We start from the raw sequence: 20,730 nt of genomic DNA, 5'->3' as shown, positions 1-20,730 counted from the left end.
TGGAGCACCTCTCCTATGAAGAAAGTCTGAGAGAGCTGGGGCTGTTCAGCCTGGAGAAGAGAAGGCTCTGGGGTGATTTCATTGCAGATTTTCAATACTTAAAGTGGTCTTATAAAGTGGATGGAGAAGGACTCTTTACTCAGGTAGATAATGATAGGACAAGGGGAAATGGTTTTAAATTAAAAGAAAGGGGAAAATCCTATTAGAGGTTACCAGGAAAGTTTTCACTCAGGATAGTGAGGCACTGGAACAGGTTTTCCACAGAGGTATTGGATGCCCCATCCCTGCAGGTCTTCAAGACCAAGTTAGATGAAGTCCTGAGCAACCATGATCTCCTGGGAGGTGTCACTGCCCATGGTAGGGGGGTTGGAACTAGATGATCTTTGAGGTCCTTTCCAGCCCAGGCCATTCTGTGATTCCATGACTCTATGACTGGTTAAAAATATTTTTAAAACTTGTTATGCAGAAGGATAGGAATAACATTATTTCTATCAATATAAAATTTTGCTAAAATATTAATAAAAATATACTTAAAGAAATCATTCTCTCAGTTTCCCAAATAACCAGGTAGTCCTGTTAGGATTATTTCTAACATTACATTTTGATAATAAGTTTAAAGACAAAAACGATATGGTAATAATCACAATTATGAAGTCATTACTGATGATGAAGAAGCATGTACAGAAATTCCTTACTGCATGCTTGAGCTCCTGGTTCGTCATGTTGTAGATGAGGGGGTTCACTGCTGGAGGCACCACCGAGTACAGAAATGACAAGAGCAGGTCCATGGATTGGGAAGAGATGGAGGGGGGCTTCAGGCAGGCAAACAGGATGGTGCTGACAAACAGGGAGAGCACGGCCAGGTGAGGGAGGCACGTGGAAAAGGCTTTGTGCCGGCCCTTCTCAGAGGGGATCCTCAGCACTGCCCTGAAGATCAGCACATAGGACAGCACAATGAAAACAAAACAACTAAAGACTAAAGAAACACTAAACACAAGTGCCCCAACTTCCCTGAGGTAGGCATCTGAGCAGGAGAGCTTGAGGATCTGGGGGATTTCACAGAAGAACTGGTCCACAGCATTGCCTTGGCAGAGGGGCAGGGAAAATGTAGTGGCCGTGTGCAGGACAGCATGGAGAAAGCCACTGCCCCAGGCAGCTGCTGCCATCTGGGCACAAGCTCTGCTGCCCACGAGGCTCCCGTAGTGCAGGGGCTTGCAGATGGCAACGCAGCGGTCGTAGGCCATGACCGTGAGAACATAAAATTCTGCTGCAGTCAAGAAGACAAACAGAAAGACCTGTGCAGCACATCCTTGATAGGAGATGGCCCTGGTGTCCCAGAGGGCATTGGCCATGGCTTTGGGCAGACTGGTGGACATGCAGCCCAGGTCGAGGAGGGCGAGGTTGAGGAGGAAGAAGTACATGGGGGTGTGGAGGCGGTGGTCGCAGGCTACGGCGGTGAGGATGAGGCTGTTGCCCAGGAGGGCAGCCAGGTAGATGCCAAGGAAGAGTCCGAAGTGCAGGAGCTGCAGCTCGCGCGTGTCTGCGAATGCCAGCAGGAGGAACCTGCTCACAGAGCTGCTGTTGGGCATTTCCTGCTTCTGGGCATGGGTCCTGCCAAAGGAACAGAAATACAGCAATAACATACCAGAGTTATCTGAGAAAATCATTCCCATTTCTCAATTAAGGTCCTCAAAGCACTTTCCCAATTGTACGCAGACAGTTGGCAGATCCCTTTCCTGCGTTGGATTCAGCTGCTCTGTGCTGGCATCTCTTTGACTGCAGGACAATTGCACTAAGGAGGTTCTCCTGAGAAGAGCTTGAACACTGCTGAGGGCAGAGGAATCCAGGCTCCAAGTGCCCATCTCCAGACCCCTCACCCTGTCCCCGTACTCCCCTTCCCCCAGGCACCCCGAGGGCTCACTCCATGGGCAGGTGAAACCCCCATCCCCAGGCAGCCTGGGAACAAGAGCAGCAGCAGCATGGCCAGGTGGAGAAGCCAGGAGAAATGGCAGCGTGCTGCTGCCAGGGGAGGCAAGGCCAGGGAGGGACAGACGGACACTCAGCACACCCTCCTGTGCTGCCTCTGCCTGCAAAGGAGGCAGCTCCTGCTCATTGCAAACGATCTGTGCTCACCTCAAGCCGGCAGAGACCTCCCAAAGGCAGGGCACTGTGCATCGGAAGGTTTGCAGCTCCTAAAGATCAGCTAGGATAAAGCCTGAGAGGACCTCAATGTGGTGTTGGTGCAGTCCATGAGATGAGGTTTGGGAAGGTACTTTGCAAATTTCATCACTGACCTGCTGATTTCTCAGTGCAATGGTCTAGGAGTCTCAGTCTCCTGTACAATCCTGACAATCCATTACCATGAAAACTGCCTCCCCTCCACTGCAGGAATCTGAAAGCACAGACTGAAGGAAAAGCCTTACCCTTCAGATAAACCAAGCCTTGATCTGCCTCTTGAAATGCCCCCTCACAATGCCATTCTCTAATGCACTGCAGAAACGGAGAGACCTATCCCAACAGCTGCTATCAGCCATCGGATGTGCCAGCTGTAGAAGACCCCTCTGGCAACTCCAGCTGCATGGGCCTGCTGCCAGAGCCTCACGGTGCCAAGAGCCTGCAGATCTGTCCTGCCACACGCTGCCCTCTGTTGCTGCGCTCCTCACTGCCTGCAAGCCCTCTCTCCTTCTCTCCTGTCCCCATGCCACCTGCGGTCAGAGCCCCCAGCCCTGCTGCGCTGTGCACAGCAGCTGCTCCTGGGCACAGCTGTCTCTCTGCACCAGGGCCCTCTTGCCACGAGCTCCCCTTGGGCCCAGGAGCCCGGCCCAGCTCAGCAGCACAGCACCCGACCATGGCATCGCTTGCTCTGTGCCATTGGGCTCCCTCGAGGTGTCCCCAAGGCCTCAGGGCTGACAGCTCCAAAAGGCAGCAGGGTCTCTCCTGTGGTGTGGTGTTTGGAGCAGACTGAAGTCATCGCCAACTGCTCCTTTCTGAACAGGGGAGAGGCTGGTTTTAGAAGTGTGATTTGTACTATTAAAGCTATTTTCTTCCCTTTCTCAAATACTTCTTGAGATGTGTTGCCCCATGTGATGACGACATCAATGTACTGGAGGTGTTCAGGAACTTCCCTGTGTTGCAGGGCAGTCTGGATCAGCCCATTGCAAACGGTGGGGCTGTGTTTCTACCCCTGGCGCAGTCCATTCCAGGTGGACAGGACGCCCCTCCAACTGAAAGTAAAGTGTGGCCTTCACACTGCTGCCAAAGGGATGGAGAAAAATGCATTAACAATATTAATTGTGGCAGAGCGCTTGGCTGCCTTTGACTGCAGTTCGTACTGAATGAAGTTCTAGCATGCCCAGCACAGCAGCACTCAGCGGTGGTGTGACTTCATTCAGGCCACAGAAGCCCACCGTTCTCTTCCACTCACCATTAGAATTTTGCACTGTCCGTATGGGACTACTAAAGGGTGAGCAAGTGTTGCTGATCACCCCTTGGCTCTGCAGTCAATGAACCAGCTCATGCATGGGAATCAGGGAGTCTCTGTGAGTGCAGTACTGCCTCAGGTGCGCTGTTGTGGTAGCGATTGGCACCTGCTGCCCATTGGCCATCAGCACCTGCACAGCAGAAGGGTCCTGTGAGAGAGTGGGCAAGGTAGACAACTGTTTGATGTCCTCCGTCTCCAAGGGAGTCATGCCCAAAGTCCATCCAGTAAACGTTTGGATCTTTGAAGTACCCTCTCCTGATTTAGTCTATGCCAAGGTTGCACAGAGCCTCCAGGCCAGTCCCAATGGGTTGCTTTTGCCACTCCTTCCCAGTTAGGCTCACTTCAGCCTCCAGTACAGTTAACTCTTGGGTTTGATGTGCCAGGCCAATACTCCTCAGAGTCCAATACACACAATTGTCCCCTTCCTTCCCCTGGCTCGAGGCTGGGCCCCTCTAGTCCTGCTCATAGTATTCATTACTCTGTTTGGAGGACTGCCTGCTAGAAACTAGAGCAGTAATTTTCTCAGAAGAACCACTTTTTGTGAATGTTTTTCCTTGCACTTCATGTATCCCTGCCTCTAGGGTGGAGGTAGGGCAGATTTTTGCATCCCGTTTTCTCATGGCTTTTCCATGGTCACACAGTTAAAACCACAGGGTGGCACATAGTATGCACCCACTACATCAACTTTCTTGAGCAGAGGGATGCTTATACCTTATAGCTGAGCTATTGGTTCATGCAGGTGGGGAGGAGGATGTATCCTCTTGTAGTTCTAGCATCTCATGAGAAAGTTTCTCTCTAGACGAGATGCAGGCCCATAGGGAAGAAGAGAGACTTTCATTGTAATGCTGTAGTTGGCTACATCCAACTACATCCGATTCATCCATGTGGGTTCCTCTTGGTCTTTCCAGGTCATAACTGCCAATGAGTTGGCATATGCTGATGGTGCGCTCTGTACAAACTTCTGCCACATGGGTTGTGTGCACTTGACTTCATCCGGATCTTTGGACAGCTGTTTGTTGTCTAGGTCACTATCAATCACCTTCAGCATGGCTAATTCCCTCAGGTACCGGATACCCCTCTGCATGTTGGTCCACTTTCTTGGTTGACATACAAGATCTTCCTTCAAGGGATACCTTTCCTTGACGCCTGACAGGATTAAATTCCTTGTGCCCTTTTCCAATGGCTTTGTCAATCACTCCTTCTCTAGAGGGGGATCCCAGCTGCTTGGCTTCCCTGCCTTCTAATTCCAGGCTATTGGCCCTGTTCTCCCAGCACTGGGGCAGCCAGGTGACAATGTGCTCACCAAGATGATGGCCGAAATCTTTTCCCTTATCTCATAACTTACCCTGGGAAAGGGATCACGTGGTTTCTGATGTTTAGGTGATTTCTTCTTCTTTGTCATCCTGCTTCCACGATGGCCCAGCTTTGAGGAAACCTGCCTTATCTTCTTCCTCCTTTCTTGTCTGGGTAGGAGTTTCTTTCCTTTCTAAAGAAAAACTGACTTCCACACCCATTGTTTTCTCTTGCATAAAGAGGCAACCAATAGTGGCACAGGCTGGTTCTCTGGCCCAGCCATGGGGCCCATTTCAGGGGCTGGAGTGGCTGCAGGGCCCATCACAGGAGTTGTTCTGGCTGCAGGGCCTTTCAGAGGAGTTGGAGTGGCTGCAGTGCATATCGCAGTTTTTGGAGTGGCTCTAGGGCCTGTCACAGGGGTTGGTTTAAATTTAGGCCCATCTCAGGGGCTGTGGTGCTTGAAGCAGACTGAAGTCATCACCGACTGCCCTTCCCTGAACACAGGAGAGATGAATTTTACAAGTGCGATTTGTGCTATTAGAGTGTGGTTGTCAAACATGTTGTCCTTTAACCTGGCAAGTAGCTCAGCACCACACAGCAGTTAGCTCACACCAACCCCCCAAATGCTTATGTGTTGAGATAAGGGCAGTTTAATGGACCGAAAGGGAAGAGAAATAATAATAATAGTAGCTTTTATGATGATGATGATGATGATGATGATGATGATATTTATTATTTTTATTATTGTTATGTACAAAGCAAGCTGTGCACAGTGCAATTGCTCATTACTTACTGATGTCCAGCCTGTCCCCAACTGGTAGAACATTGTGGTAACCACCTGCACCTGCTCTTCTTTGACCTTCAACGACTCCACAAACAGAAGGCTCCTCCCAGAGACTAGGCAAGGTAGACAACTCTTTAATATCCTCTGTCTCCAAGGCAGCTGTCCCAAAGCCCCACCTGTAACCTTTTGGATTTTTGCAGTACCCCCTCGTGGGGAAGTCTATGTCAAGGTTTCATAGATCAACATTCTTCTTCCTCCTTTCTTTTCTGGGTAGTAGTTCTTTTCCATTCTAAGTAGCCTGATTTTCACACCCATTGTTTTCTCCTGCATATAGAGGCAACGGATACTGGCACAGGTTGGCGCTGTGGCCTAGCAAGACCAGACCTGGGGGGTCTGGTCTAGTCCCCAGACTAGACCTGGGGCCTGTCCCAGGGGCTGGAGTGGCTGCAGGACATGTCAGAGGTGTTGGAGTAGCTGCAGGGCCTGTCACTGGGGTTGGACTGGCAGAGTGGAGAGGCATCAGTGAAATCCTGGCAATACCAGAGTGAGAGCCAGGTGGGGAAGAGAAGTGGCTGTCTGCAGCCTTCAGAGAGGTGTGGGACAACACAGGAAAGCCTGCAGAGGAGAAGGCAGAGGGCTCTGACAAGAATGGAAGGCCGCAGCAGCACTGACATCTTTGTCTCCGCAGCCATGGCTTATGAGGAGACGTGTTATACTCATGGCACTGGGACCATGTATTTTCCTTTCAACCATGTGCAGACACTGGGAGGTGTCATACCATTGTCCTTCACATGATATTATGGGCATCGTCCCCTACCCCACAGACCCAGACCCCAGGAAGAGCCCTGAGTGAGACATGGGGTTGCAGGATCTGTCCTCCAGTGGCTGGCGTCAGGCCTTGGCCCTTCTGCTTCACCAAAACAAACCGAGACTTTTCTCAGCACAGCGCTTTGCCTGTCTGTAATCACAGCCTCCAGTTAGCTGCCCTAACAAGTCCCTGGGGAGGCTTTGTTAGTAACAGACTAGAATAGCCAACAGAGTGTATAGTGTACTCTAATACTACAGGATTGAGTAACCAACAGAGGTGAGACAGGTACTCTGGTGTAATGAAAGCCATCAGAAAGCTGATCCCAGTTAGATGACTGCTATGGGGAGGTCAGGAGTATCCTGGCAAGGATATATGTGAGATTTGGGGGAGGGAAGAGGAAGGGAAGAGTAGCTTGGAAGCTTCCTTTCTAGAGGTTAGAGGGTTCATGTAATGTTGATGCTTCTGTAACACTGACTTCAAACCGTCTTCTCTGTCCCTTACACTATTTTCAACAGTAACAATAATCCCTCAACATAAACATTAGTCCACCACCCTGATAGGAATCCACTACTGTAATGCAGAACTCAAAGTATCACTTTTAGGAAAACTCAGCCCATAGCCCCTTTCCCTTACCTTTCCTTTCTTGCTCACCCTAATCACTGCCCTTAACACTAACATTGAAATGCTCTATTTAAACCCAGACTTCCTGACAAACCTACACAAAACCCTTAACCATAGTGCATGCCCATACCCTAACCAGAGACCTGACTCCACAAGCAGAAATCCAAAAACACCCACTAAAACTTTGCTTAATCTCTAACCCAGAAAGTGAAAAACACGTACCGAGGGGGCTCTGTAGGTCAGCTACGTCTCCCCTAGGTCAGCTCTGCCTCAGGATCTCCTGCCCCAGCAGGAGGAATGGGACTGGGGCAGTGACTGGGAGGTCACTTCTGTCTCTGCAGCTGATAGGGCAGCAGCAGGAACGTGTCACGCAAAGGGACTGTGAGGTGCCTTGTGTCTGGAGGTGGCAGGTCAGCCTTGGCTTCTCCCTGGGATCTGCACTTTGGGGCTGACATCTGCCAGTGGCCCTGCTAGGCCAGCAGAAGGCCCCTCCTTGGCATTCTGCCTGTGGGATCCCCTCTGCCTCCATCCCCAGGAGGACCCAGACAGAAAGAAGGCCCACAGAGGGGTTGTCCTGTCCCTTCTGCTTGAGGCCAGGACTGGACAGCAGGAGGCACAAGGCTTGGCTGTGTCTAGCCAAGAAGCTGCAAGGCCAGCAGCAGGCCCAGGCCTTGGGAGATGCTGCTGAGGTGACTTCTGTCTGCTTGGCTGACAGGCCGCAAGGAGCCTGATGGGTTGGGATGCCTGCTTCAGGAGTGGTTTCCACCCTGATGGAGCTTTCTTTGGTAGTAGGAAAGAGCAGGAGAGAAAAATCTGGCACAAAGTACACCTTGGAAGGGTGGCACTGGCCGCAAGGAGGAAAAAAATATCCCTCAAATGGTAGTACTGTGGTGCGAGAGGTCACCCAAAGAGTATCTATTATCAGACTCTAGCTTTGTGTTTCAAGGAAGAGCTGATGAGGGTTGACGAGACATGGGTGAGATGATGGAAAGTCCTGGATGAGAGCAAGGTGTTGAACAGAGATGGGTGTTTGCAGACTTCAAGGAAATAGGGCAAAGTGTGGGACAGCGTAGGAAAGTCTGGAGAGGACAAAGAGGTGGGTGCTGGGAAGAATGGAAGGCCCCAACAGCTCTGAGGTTTTTGTCCCCTTGGCTAGAGCTTCTGAGGAGATGAGATACATTGCAGTGCAGCCTCTTTGCTTCCTTGCAACCCTGTGCAGAGGCGGGGAGGTGTCATACCAGTGTTCTTTTCGTGGCATCACACTGCCCACCACATCATACAGACCCCAAGAAGAGCCCTGAGCCAGACGTGGGGGTGCAGGATCTCCCCTCCAGTAGCTGGTATCAGGTCTTGGCTCTTCTGCTTCATCAAAATATTTCTCAGCACAGCGCTTTGCCTGTCTGGAATCATGGCGTCCAATTATCTGCTCTAACAAGTCCCTGGGGAGGCTTTGTTAGTAACAACCATCAGTGGGGCCCATTAATACTCCAAGTCACTTCAACTTTTCCTTCTGACTTTACTTTCCCAATCGATTGCATCATTCTCCTCTCAGTACCTGAGCTTCATAAATTCAGCACCAAAATACACCGTGGAACTCATTAAAATGAAGAAACTCCTAACACTTCTTACATAGTATTGTTCAAGACTTCAAGACTTGCACAGCTAATTGGAGAGCTTTCATGGTGTAGTTTAGGTTTGAAGATTTCAAAGAACACCTAATATTTATTTTTTTTCTCATCTTAAAGGATGCTTTTAGTTTAATTTCGGTTTGGAACATTTCAGTTCACTGATTTATATTGATCCAGGGTGTCTCCTTTGGGGAATTGCATAGATAGGAAAAGCAGACTCTTGAGATCTGACACTGCATGGACAACCACCCCAGCCCTGACATTTCTCCCGTTGTCTACTTGGTGCTTGCGTCACTTTTCCTTCCACCAGACTTTGGCACAGAAGTCTGCAGCTGGATGTTAGAGCTCCTTTGCACCTGCTCTCACCTGCTTTCCTTAGAGACCTGGCTGCACTCAGGTGCAGAAGGGTTTTTCCTATTTCCAGCCAAAGAACGTGAAAACATGCTGCAATTATCCAAAAAACAAAGCAAGCTCATCATGTATGCCTCCTGTGAAGTTTACCTTCACAAAAGAACGACTGTAGTAGTATTTTATAGTGATAGATAGGAAATTAAAAATGATAGTGTTATTATTAATCCATATCATATGAATTCAATGAGAAATGATGAGGATCTTGGTAAGGAAACAATTAGACAGACTGCTGAGAGATGGGGAAGCTGAGCTGCTTCTATCTCAAAGCACAAAGCAGCAACTGGGTCAGTGAGAGCAGTCTGAATGATCAAAGAGTAAGGGGAGGGCAAACCAGGAGAATTATAGGAAGTGCGTAGATCCAGACAGGCAGCTGGAAAGCGGACATTCAGCATGGACTGTTAAATCAAGACATGTGGATGTACCTGGAAGATGAGGGAGCACACCATGGTAGACTAATTGATGACAAAGCAAGTGCAGGTGAACTTCAGAATTTCTTCTCCTGCGATGAATATACATCCTAAAAATTCACGTCTTCATGGCAGAAACTACACTGTGTGACATTTCATGGAAGGGATTAAATTATTTGAAGTGATGAGTAGTAGCTCTATTAGTTAATTACTAAAAAAATTAATGGGTATTGAGGCAGAGTTTTGCTGTCTGACCATAAGCAACCAGGGAAAACCACCAGGGACCCCTTTGTATTTGAGGTACTTCCATGGACTGTCAGCTTTCAGAAAGGACCTGCAGGAGACCAGAGCCCCTTGAGGGATTCAGGTGGAGATAGACGGAGTTCCCAGGGCACCTCCACTGCCAGCAGTGGTCTTTGTCCCCGTAACTGCAGCCCAGTCCAGCACAGGAAACCTCTTCAAAGACAAACCCCTTCTACAGTGCACTCCTGGGATTAACTTAGATTTGAAATGGCCATTGGAAACCCATGATACTCTCCCTCAGTTCTACTAGACACTTGAACATCCATTTACTTTCCTGGGTCATCTTCCTCGGTCTTCTAGCAAAGTCAAGCTGAAAGACTCTTTCAGCTTTTTTCAGCTTTTCTTTTCAGCTCTTTTACTGGGGCCAGTCCTCTTTAATATCTTTATCGATGATCTGGATGAGGGCATCCAGTGCACCCTCAGTAAGTTTGCAGATGACACCAAGCTAAGTGCGTGTGTCGATCTGCTCGAGGGAAGGAAGGCTCTGCAGGAGGATCTGGATAGGCTGGACCGATGGGCTGAGGTCAACTGTATGAAGTTCAGCAAGGCCAAGTGCCGGGTCCTGCACCTGGGGCGCAACAACCCCAAGCAGAGCTACAGGCTGGGAGATGAGTGGCTGGAATGCTGCCTGGCCGAGAGGGACCTGGGAGTATTGGTTGATAGTCGGCTGAATATGAGCCAGCAGTGTGCCCAGGTGGCCAAGAAGGCCAACAGCATCCTGGCCTGTATAAGAAACAGTGTGGCCAGCAGGTCGAGGGAAGTGATTGTGCCCCTGTACTCGGCTCTGGTGAGGCCGCACCTTGAGTACTGTGTTCAGTTTTGGGCCCCTCGCTACAGGAAGGACATGGACATGCTCAAGCGAGTCCAGAGAAGGGCGACCAAGCTGGTGAGGGGTCTGGAGAACAAGTCTTACGAGGAGCGGCTGAGGGAGCTGGGCTTGTTCAGCCTGGAGAAGAGGAGGCTCAGGGGCGACCTTATCGCTCTCTACAGTTACCTTAAAGGAGGCTGTAAAGAGGTGGGGGTTGGTCTGTTCTCCTACGTGCCTGGTGACAGGATGAGGGGGAATGGGCGAAAGTTGCGACAGGGGAGTTTTAGCTTGGATGTTAGGAAGTACTTTTTACCAAAAGGGTTATTAAGCATTGGAACGGGCTGCCCAGGGAGGTGGTGGAGTCACCATCCCTGGAGGTCTTTAAAAGACGTTTAGATGTAGAGCTTAGCGATATGGTTTAGTGGAGTACTTAGTGTTAGGTCGGAGGTTGGACTCGATGATCTTGAGGTCTCTTCCAACCTAGAAATCTGTGATACTGTGGTACTGTGATACTCAAGTACAGCACGCTTCAAATGGCTGAGCCAGAACCTATCAGCTTGCCCCCCTTTGGAAATGGTCCCCATCCAACTAGGGTTTTGAAAGTGAAAAATGTGAAATGACCCGTCAGGTCAATGTGCAGAGGAAGGGAAAGTCACACATATTGTACTGGAGTGTCAGAAGGCAAAAAGCACTGCACTGTGCCTCAGAATAATCAAGGAGACCTAATCCAGTTCATCTGTGAGATAAAGCAGAGTGAAGGACATTGAGTTGTGTCCTAACATGAAGAAGGATGTACATCACTGGTGAAGGAAGCGTCTTTTCGCGCCATCACCAATGCAAATTACACAAGAACTACATCAAATAAAGGTAATGTTTCCAACCCTGGCCCTGTCACACCATGGGGCAGCGGAGGGACCTTTTTCAGTTTCAGCCTCTTTTTCAGAGAGGCTTTGCCCTCTCCCTGTGCACCACGGCGCAGAGCCTGGCCCTGGACGCTCCGTGAGCGCCATGCAGGTCGTGGCAGGCTGCGGTGAGGGGACGAATGCCCTGGGCCCCCTTCCTGCTCTGCCCAGGCCAGCAAGGGCCCCAAGCGGCCTCGTGTCCCCTGCCCCTGCAGCTCTGGGCTCCCTTCCCCAGCCCTGGCTCTGCAGCACCAAGCCCTGCTGGGAGCCCTCCCCTGCATGCTCCCTGACGCTGCTGGTGCCCTCTGCCGGGCACTGCCCAGCCCAGCCCAGACCCTGCCCACCTCTCCCCACTCCCCTGCCCTTGCCCGGTCACCCAGTTTTGGCCCTTTCCGCTTGTTCACTCTAAAGGCCTCTGAGACCTTTGTGCTGTGGCCTCGCTGTGTGTCCTGGCATTGCAGAGCTCCCATCAGCCCGTGCATCCTCTGGCTTAGCTTTACTGTGAAGACCCACTCGCTGCCCACCCAACACAAGGCACACGGCATCCCAGGAGAACCCTTAGGGTATCCTGGTGGTTCCCGATACCTCCCTGATGCCGCCAGCCCTGTCACATTTCAATCCCAGGAAGCCGCTTCTTGACCGGTCAGGGCCTCCAGGGGCACTGGGAATCCACCAGTGACGACTCAGTCCAGCCCTGACTCCCTCACCCCCCACCCCGTGCCCTCGTGCCCCTGTGTCCAGGTGGCACCCAAGCACAAGAGTGAGGCCTTGAGCCTGGCATTCCCTGAGCATCTTCTGCACTCCGCTGTGGGAAGAAGAGCCCTGAGCACTGAGGAACTTCACTTTTAGTACCAAGATGCCACAACAGAGGGCAGGTGTCATTTAGAAATAAACACATTCTCTAGGTCACACAGAAGGTTGGTCATCTGGAAAAGAGAAATGAAAACAAATATTTATCTGCAAACAGAATTTTAAAGAATACGTACCTAAAGGTCAAGAATTGCCTGAGATTAACTTGAATAAAACTAGAAAAGGGAGACAGCCAATTTATTGCTAAGTAAATATTACCACTAGAATCATTTTCTTCAGTGTGGCTTTCAGGTCCTGGTTCCTCATGCTGTAGATGAGGGGGTTCACTGCTGGAGGTACTACCACATATAAAACTGCCACCACCAGGTCCAGGGATGGGGAAGAGATGGAGGGGGACTGCAGGTAGGCTAACATGGCAGTGCAGAGAAAGAGGGAGACCACAGCCAGGTGAGGGAGGCACATGGAAAAGGCTTTGTGCCGGCCCTGCTCAGAGGGCATCCTCAGCACGGCTCTGAGGATCTGCACATAGGACACAACAATGAAAACAAAACAGCCAAATGCTAAAGAAAAACTAAATACAAGTGCCCCAAATTCCCTGAGGTAGGCATCTGAGCAGGAGAGCTTGAGGATCTGGGAAATTTCACAGAAGAACTGGTCCACAGCATTGCCTTGGCAGAGGGGCAGGGAAAATGTAGTGGCCGTGTGCAGGACAGCATTGAGAAAGCCACTGCCCCAGGCAGCTGCTGCCATCTGGGCACAAGCTCTGCTGCCCACGAGGCTCCCGTAGTGCAGGGGCTTGCAGATGGCAACGTAGCGGTCGTAGGACATGACAGTAAGAGTATAATATTCTGCTGATATGAAGAAGAGAAAGAAAAAGACCTGAGCAGCACACCCTTGATAGGAGATGGCCCTGGTGTCCCAGAGGGCATTGGCCATGGCTTTGGGGAGAGTGGTGGAGATGCAGCCCAGGTCGAGGAGGGCGAGGTTGAGAAGGAAGAAGTACATGGGGGTGTGGAGGTGGTGGTCGCAGGCTACGGCGGTGAGGATGAGGCCGTTGCCCAGGAGGGCAGCCAGGTAGATGCCCAGGAAGAGCCCGAAGTGCAGGAGCTGCAGCTCGCGCATGTCTGCGAATGCCAGCAGGAGGAACTCGCTCACAGAGCTGCTGTTGGGCATTTGCTGGTTCTGGGCATGGGGTCCTGCCAAAGGAACTGCAATACAGCAATAACATACCACAGTGATCTGAGAAAACCATTCCCATTTCTCAGTTAACTCCCTCAAAGCACTTGCCCAATTGCACGCAGACAGTTGGCAGATCCCTTTCCTGCGTTGGTTTCAGCTGCACTCTGCTGGCATTTCTTTGACTGCTGGACAATGCCGCTACGGAGGTTCTCCTGAGAAGAGCTTGAAGACTGTTGAGTGCAGAGGAATCCAGGCTCCAAGTGCCCATCTCCAGACCCCTCACCCTGTCCCTGTACTGCCCTTCCCCCAAGCACCCCGAGGGCTCACTCCAAGGGCAGGTGAGACCCGCATCCCCAGGCAGCCTGGGAACAAGAGCAGCAGCAGCACGGCCAGGTGGAGAAGCCAGCAGGAATGGCAGCGTGCTGCTGCCAGGGGAGGCAAGGCCAGGGAGGGACAGACGGACACTCAGCACACCCTCCTGTGCTGCAGCTCTGCCTGCAGAGGAGGCAGCTCCTGCTGGGGACAGCGGCGACTTGAGGGCAGAGGCTGTGCTGGTGGCAGAGGAGAGCAGGGGGTGTCCCAGGGAAGGTGCCTGCCCTGCAGGGGATGGCTGAGAGGTGCCTGAGCCCTCCCTCGCACAGCATTTCTGGCAGCAGCTCCCTCTCACCGCCTGCTCATGTCCCTGCTGCCTGCCCGTGTCCCTGCTGGGAGCCGCTTCTGTGTCCCCACGTCTCCTCCCTGTCTACACTCACAGAATCCATCCCACAAGCTGTGTACTCAGATTCACTCAGATTCCCCTCCACTGCAGGAATCTGAAAGCAGAGAATCCAAAAAAGCCTTTCCCTTCAGATAAACCAAGCCTCAGTCTTCCCTTCGAAATTTCCTCTTATAAATGCCATTCTCTACAGCTTCTTCTACACTTTGCTAGAGAAACAGAGAGACAACTATCCCGACAGATGGCATCAGGAATCAGATGTGCCAGCTGTAGAAGACCCTTCTGGCAACTGTAGCCGCATGGCCCTGCTGCCAGAGACTTACCTTGTCAAGGGCTGTGCAGATTTCTCCTGCAGGCAGCTCTCAGCATCCTCCCACTGCCAACTGCCTCCAAGCCCTCTCTCCTTCTCTCCTGTCCCCGTGCCAGCTGCGGTCAGAGCCCCCAGCCCTGCTGCGCTGTGCACAGGAGCTGCTCCTGGGCACAGCTGTCTCTCTGCACCAGGGCCCTCTTGCCACGAGCTCTCTCTGTCCCACGAGCCCGGCCCAGCTCAGCACCACACGCCCAGCCCAAGGCATTGGAATCCCCCCTCGGGGGGCTTTGCTGAGGAGCCCACGAACCTCAGGCACTGAGAGACAATTGAAGACATCTCTCAACAAGTCCAAGTCAGAGGCAAGTTTCCTGCAGTGTCCCCCTGAGGGCCAGCACTGACACAGCCTCCCTTGGAGCTCGTTAGAGCAGAGCATTGGAGGCAGGGAGGACAGGGAGCCAAAGGCACTGTGAAGGTGACCCTGATGTCACTTTTCCAAACTGGATGTGTTTCACCAAGCACAAGGGCCAGGCCTTGACCCCCAGCCACTGGGAAGGGAGATCTTTTCCCTTCACACACTGCTCAGGGCTCTTCGTGGGGCAGGAGGAGATGGGGATGTGCATGGCCAAGTGCAGCAGAATGGTACGAGCCCTGCCTGGTTCATGGGTGGGGCGAGGAGACAATGTGGCCCTGGTGCTTTACCGAGAAGCTGTCTCCTCGTAGGCCTCAGTGGCAGAGACAACAGCCAGAGCCATGGACACAAAGACCTGGGTCCTGTTGGGACTTTCAGCCTTCCTACATCCCTTGCTCCTCTCCACACCAGGCTGTCCTAGGGACTCCCACACTTGTACCTCTTTCTCTGCTGGCTCTAGTCCCTTGTCCGTGTGGTGTCTCACCGGATCTGAGCTGAGTCTGATACCTCAGATCTTCTTGGTGGCCTTGCTCCTCGTAAGGCAGCCCTGGTGGAACTTGGCCTGGTTCCTGCTGAGTAGCACCACTGATCGTATGGCATCCCTCGTGGTGCCCTGCTTCTCCTGGGCCAGCACTGACATAGCCTTTGTTGGAGCTCGTTGGAGCAGAACACTGGAGGCAGTGAGGACAAGGAGACAAAGGAAATGTGAATGTAACCGTGATGTGTAGGAAAACCGGATGTGTTTCACCAAGCAGAAGGGCCCAGAGAAGGAAAACCAGGTAAGGGGCAGTGGTGACAGCACCCGAGAAGGGCAGCGTTGATGGAACCAGAGCTGGCCTCAGCATACAACAATGCAACACCACACACCGCCTCTTTTGTTGTGAAGGACTGTGATGACAGATGGAGCCCAAATTCATGGACTGACTGAACTCAACAGACATTTTAGAGGGATGGCTTTTCCACTATTTGAGCAGACCCATCAGTGAACAGGATATTCTGTGATCTTCCGGGAGTTTATCAGAGAGACCTCTTCTACATTAGTCACCTCCTCCTCTGGTGACATTTCCAAGTCCCTGACCTCTGGACAGTCCATGATCACTTCCAAGACTCCAAGACTGGGGTTTCCTGTCGGAGCCTGCTGTGTAATCAGTGCAACCCGCTCACTCTGTGGAGCAGAAGGTGCATGATGTGTAGAAGGGACCCTCCCTTGGAACTTCCAACCCAGTGCCAGCCGTCAGGGTGCCAAGAGAAGCTGTGCTTCAGTATGAACCAATTCCATAGCAGCCCCAACCCCTTCATATGCTGCCAACATCACTTTTCAGGCAAAGTATAGTGGGCCTTGCATCCTCACTATCCCTGACTCCACAACCCTAGGGGTCAACCTCACATCTCCCCCGGTACTTTGTGCCAGAGGCTCCAGGCAGGGCGATTCTCCTGAGGTGCCATGTAGAGCACAAGTTTTACATCCTGTCCTGCTCCGACTGGCCCCAGAGCTACGGCAGGAACTATCTTCCATTGAATTTGTTCAAAGGATTGTCATTGTTCTGGGCCTGTAGTGGGTTTACGTGGCAAGGTTTTGGTAGTGGGGGAGCCATAGGGGTGGCTTCTACAAGAAGAATCCAGAAGCTGCCCCATGTCAGATAAGGGCCCCGACACCGGCCAGACCTGAGCCAATAAGTGATGTTGTTTGCGCCTCTGTGAGAGCATATTTAAGAAAGGGGAAAAAGTGCTGGGGAATAGCATCTGGGAGAGAGAGAGGAGTGAGAAACAGCCTTGCAGACACCAAGGTCAGTGAAGAAGGAGGGGGAGAGGTGCTCCAGGAGCCGGAGCAGAAGTCCTCTGTGGCCCGTGGTGAGGTCCATGGTGAAGCAGGCTGTCCCCGGCAGCCCATGGTGTACCACAGTGGAGTAGGTTTTTAGGGTATGCTGTGCACCGGTGCCCACTAGAGCCTTATATCTTCTGTGGGTCTTATGTGCCAGGCCATGGAATCCTCAAAGTCCAATAAGCCCGATTGTCCCTACCCTCCCTGTGGCTGGAGGCCAGGTGCCTCTAGTCCTGCTCATAGTATTCATTCATTAGGTTAGATGAGGCCCTGAGCAACCGGATCTAGTGGGTGGTGACCCTGCCTATGACAGGGGGTTTGAAACTTGAAGATCTTTGAGGTCCCTTCCAACACAAACCATTCTATGATTCTATGACTACTCTGTCTGGCGGACTGCCTGATAGAAACTGGAACAGCAATTTTCTCAGAAGAACCCCTTTTTGTGATTGCATTTCCTTGCAATTCATGGACTCGTGCCTCTAGGATGGAGGTAGATTTTCCATCCCATTTTCTCATGTCCTCTCCGTGGCAGAACCACATGTTGGCACATGGTGTGTACCCACTCATTTCTCTTTCTTGAGCAACGTTCTTTTACTTACACCCGGCTGCTTACATATTGGTTTCTACAGGTAGGGAGAAAGATGCATTCTCTTGTTCTTCCTGGACCTCTTGAGAAAGTTTATCCACAGCTAAAATGCAGGCCCATGAGGAAGAAGAGAGACTTTCTTCATACTGCCAGAGTTGGCTAGCTGATTCATCCACTCTGGGTTTCTCTTGGCCTTTCCAAGTCATTTCTGCCAATGAGTTGGCATATGAGGATGGTGCACTCTATACAAACTTCCACCACATGGGTCATGTACACTTTACTTCATCAGGATCTTTGGATAGTTGTTCATTGGCTAGGTTTTTATATATCACCTCCAGCATGACTAATTCTATCAGGCACCAGATACCCAACTCCACTGTCGTCCACTTGCCTGGTTGACATACAAGATCTTCCTTCAGGGGATACCTTTCCTTCACACCTGACAGGAGTATGTTCCTTCTGCCCATTTTCCAATTGTTTGTCAGTCACCCCTTCCCTAGAGGGGGATCCCAGCTGCTTTGCATCCCTGCCCTCTAATTCCAGGCTATTGGCCCCTTTCTCCCAGCAGCCAGGTGGCAATGTGCTCACTTAGATGATGGCTGAAATCTTTCCACAAATCTCCTAGCTCACCCTGGAATAGAGATGCTGTGGTTACTGATGTTGTTATGATCTCTTTCTCTTTGCCCTTCTGCTTCCAGGATGGCCCAACTTTACCGTAACATTCCACATCTTCTTCCTCCTTTCTTTTCTGGGTAGGAGTTTCTTTCCTTTTTAAAAACCCTGACTTTCACATACATTGTTTTCTCTCACATATAGGAGCAATCAATAGTGGCACAGGTTGGTTCTCTGGCCCAGACCTGAAGCCCATCACAGCCGTTGGAGTGGCTGCAGGGCCTGTTGCAGGAGTTGCTGGGGCTGCAGGGCCCATCACAGGACTTGTTCAGGCTGCATGGCCTGTTGCAGGGGTTTGGAGTGGTTGCACGGCCCATTGTAGGAGTTGCTGTGGCTGCAAGGCCATTAAGAGGAGTTGCAGCGGCTGTGGGGCCTGTCACAAGGGTTGGAGTGGCACTGACTGCAGCTCAGTAAGCACAGGCCAAGTTGCACATTGCAGTGATTTGTGTCTCTTTGGAATTGCCAGGCTGATGACAACCCTTTTTCAAGCATTTCACCATTTTTTCTAGAATTCTGCACTTGTTCAGGAGTGAAGTTCCAAAGCACTGGAGGTGCCCACTGATCAAGGTGCCTGCTCGTATCCTCCCACAATCCCTGCCACTCTTAGCTCTCCTGCCCTGGGGCAGATCTCTGGAGGGCATTAATAATAAGTTGGTTAATGTTAAACAAAGCCTGAAACACATTCAGGAGACATCACAATGGTAACATGCTGGTTTGACCATCCCAAGGATATTCAAAGCTTTGAAGAGCTAGCGTAATTATCCTGGAGGAGAAGGAGGAGGTGAAGTAGAAATGGAGAGTGAAGAAGTGGAGAAAAGTGTCCCCCCATTGCCCTCTTGGTGTCCCTATCTACCAGCTCTGGGGGCTGAGTACCAGGGGAACAAATGGTCCAGCTGATAAAGACTGAGGCAAAGAAGTCATTAAGTAACTCAGCCTTTTCCTCATCACTTCTCACTAGGCTTCCTCCCACATCCAATAAAGGTCGAAGACACTTCTTAATCTTCCTTTTTAATTTTTTATTTATTAGAAAACTTTTTTACTGTCTTAGAAACTAATAGCCAGACTGAGCTAGAGTAGAGCTTTAGCCCTTCTAACTTTGCCTTGCACAGCCTCACAACATTTAGGACACCGCTCCAGGCAAAAAGAGAGCATGTGTGACAAGGAAACAGAGAAAAGCTGGGACCTGGCAGCCTTCCATCCCCTACCATTCTGTGACTCTGTGCTGCAGTTCCATTCAGCTGGTAACTCCGTTATTATCCAAACTTCGCTGCAGCACCTGATGCTGCTGTCTTGTCAAATATAGCACAATTACGGTGAGTCATCTGCATATAGACATTAACAGCTGACAGAATGGAGCATCTGTCTAGGGGCAAATTGAGAAACTGCATGAATTTGCCTACAGAAACCTCTTGACACTCACAGGAGGAGTGAGGTCGTGCAATGGAGAAAGAGCAACCCCACACATCAGGGCAGACTGGGACCCTGCTGAGTGAGCAGTGCCCAGGAGGAGGAGGGCCTGGGAACCACGAGGGATGCCATACGAGCAGTGGTGCTGCTCCCCAGGAACCAGGCCAGCTTCCTACAGAGCTGCCTTATGAGGAGCATGGCCACCAAGAAGATCTTAGTTATCAGACTCAGCTCAGATCCAGTGAGACACCAGAGGGACAAATGTCTACATCCATCAGGGAAAGATGTGCAGCTTTGAGAGTGCCTAGGTTAGCCTGTTGTGGAGAGCAGAAAGGGCTGTGACAAGGCTGAGAGTCCCAACAGGACCCAGGGCTTTGTGTCCATGGCTCTGGCTGTTGTCTCTGCCACTGAGGCCTACGAGGAGACAGCTTATCGGTAAAGCACCAGGGCCTCATTGCCTCCTCGCAGCCACCCATGAACCAGGCAGGGCTCGTACCATTCTCTTGCACTTGGCCATGCACATCCCCATCTCCTCCTGCCCCAGAAAGAGCCCTGAGCAGTGTGTGAAGGGAAAGGATCTCCATTCCCAGGGATGGGGAGTCAAGGCCTGGCCCTTTTCATTCGTGAAACACATCCAGTTTTCCTACACATCAGGGTCACCTTCACATTGCCTTTGTCTCCTTGTCCTCACTGCGTCCAATGCTCTGCTCTAACGAGCTCCAAGGGAGGCTGTGTCAGTGCTGGCCCTCAGGGGGACACTGCAGGAAACTTGCCTCTGACTTGGACTTGTTGAGAGATGTCTTCAATTTTCTGAGGTTCGTGGGCTCCTCAGCAAAGCCCCCCGACGGGGGATTCCAATGCCTTGGGCTGTGCGTCTGGTGCTGAGCTGGGCCGGGCTCGTGGGACAGAGAGAGCTCGTGGCAAGAGGGCCCTGGTGCAGAGAGACAGCTGTGCCCAGGAGCAGCTCCTGTGCACAGCGCAGCAGGGCTGGGGGCTCTGACCGCAGCTGGCACGGGGACAGGAGAGGAGAGAGGGCTTGGAGGCAGTTGGCAGTGGGAGGATGCTGAGAGCTGCCTGCAGGAGAAATCTGCACAGCCCTTGACAAGGTACGTCTCTGGCTGCAGGGCCATGCAGCTGCATGTCCTGGAAGGGTCTCGTGCTGGGTCTTGTTTGTGGGCGGGCAGTGGGCAATGCAGTAGGCTTTGGGAGTCCTGCTGGATGGCACTGCGAGGTGAGGAAGTCTGGCAGAAGCCCCTTGGAGTGCCCTAAGCCAGGTGCCCCCGGTCAGACCAGAACACCCTGCACTGCCTGGCACTCCCAGGCTCTATGCCAGCTGCCCCGCAGCTCCTGCAGCCATGGAAAGAAGAGAAGCTC

This window comes from Anser cygnoides, chromosome 30 (assembly GCF_040182565.1).
Source record: "Anser cygnoides isolate HZ-2024a breed goose chromosome 30, Taihu_goose_T2T_genome, whole genome shotgun sequence".
Classification (NCBI taxonomy): domain Eukaryota; kingdom Metazoa; phylum Chordata; class Aves; order Anseriformes; family Anatidae; genus Anser; species Anser cygnoides.
Note: the sequence above shows the minus strand (reverse complement) of the source record.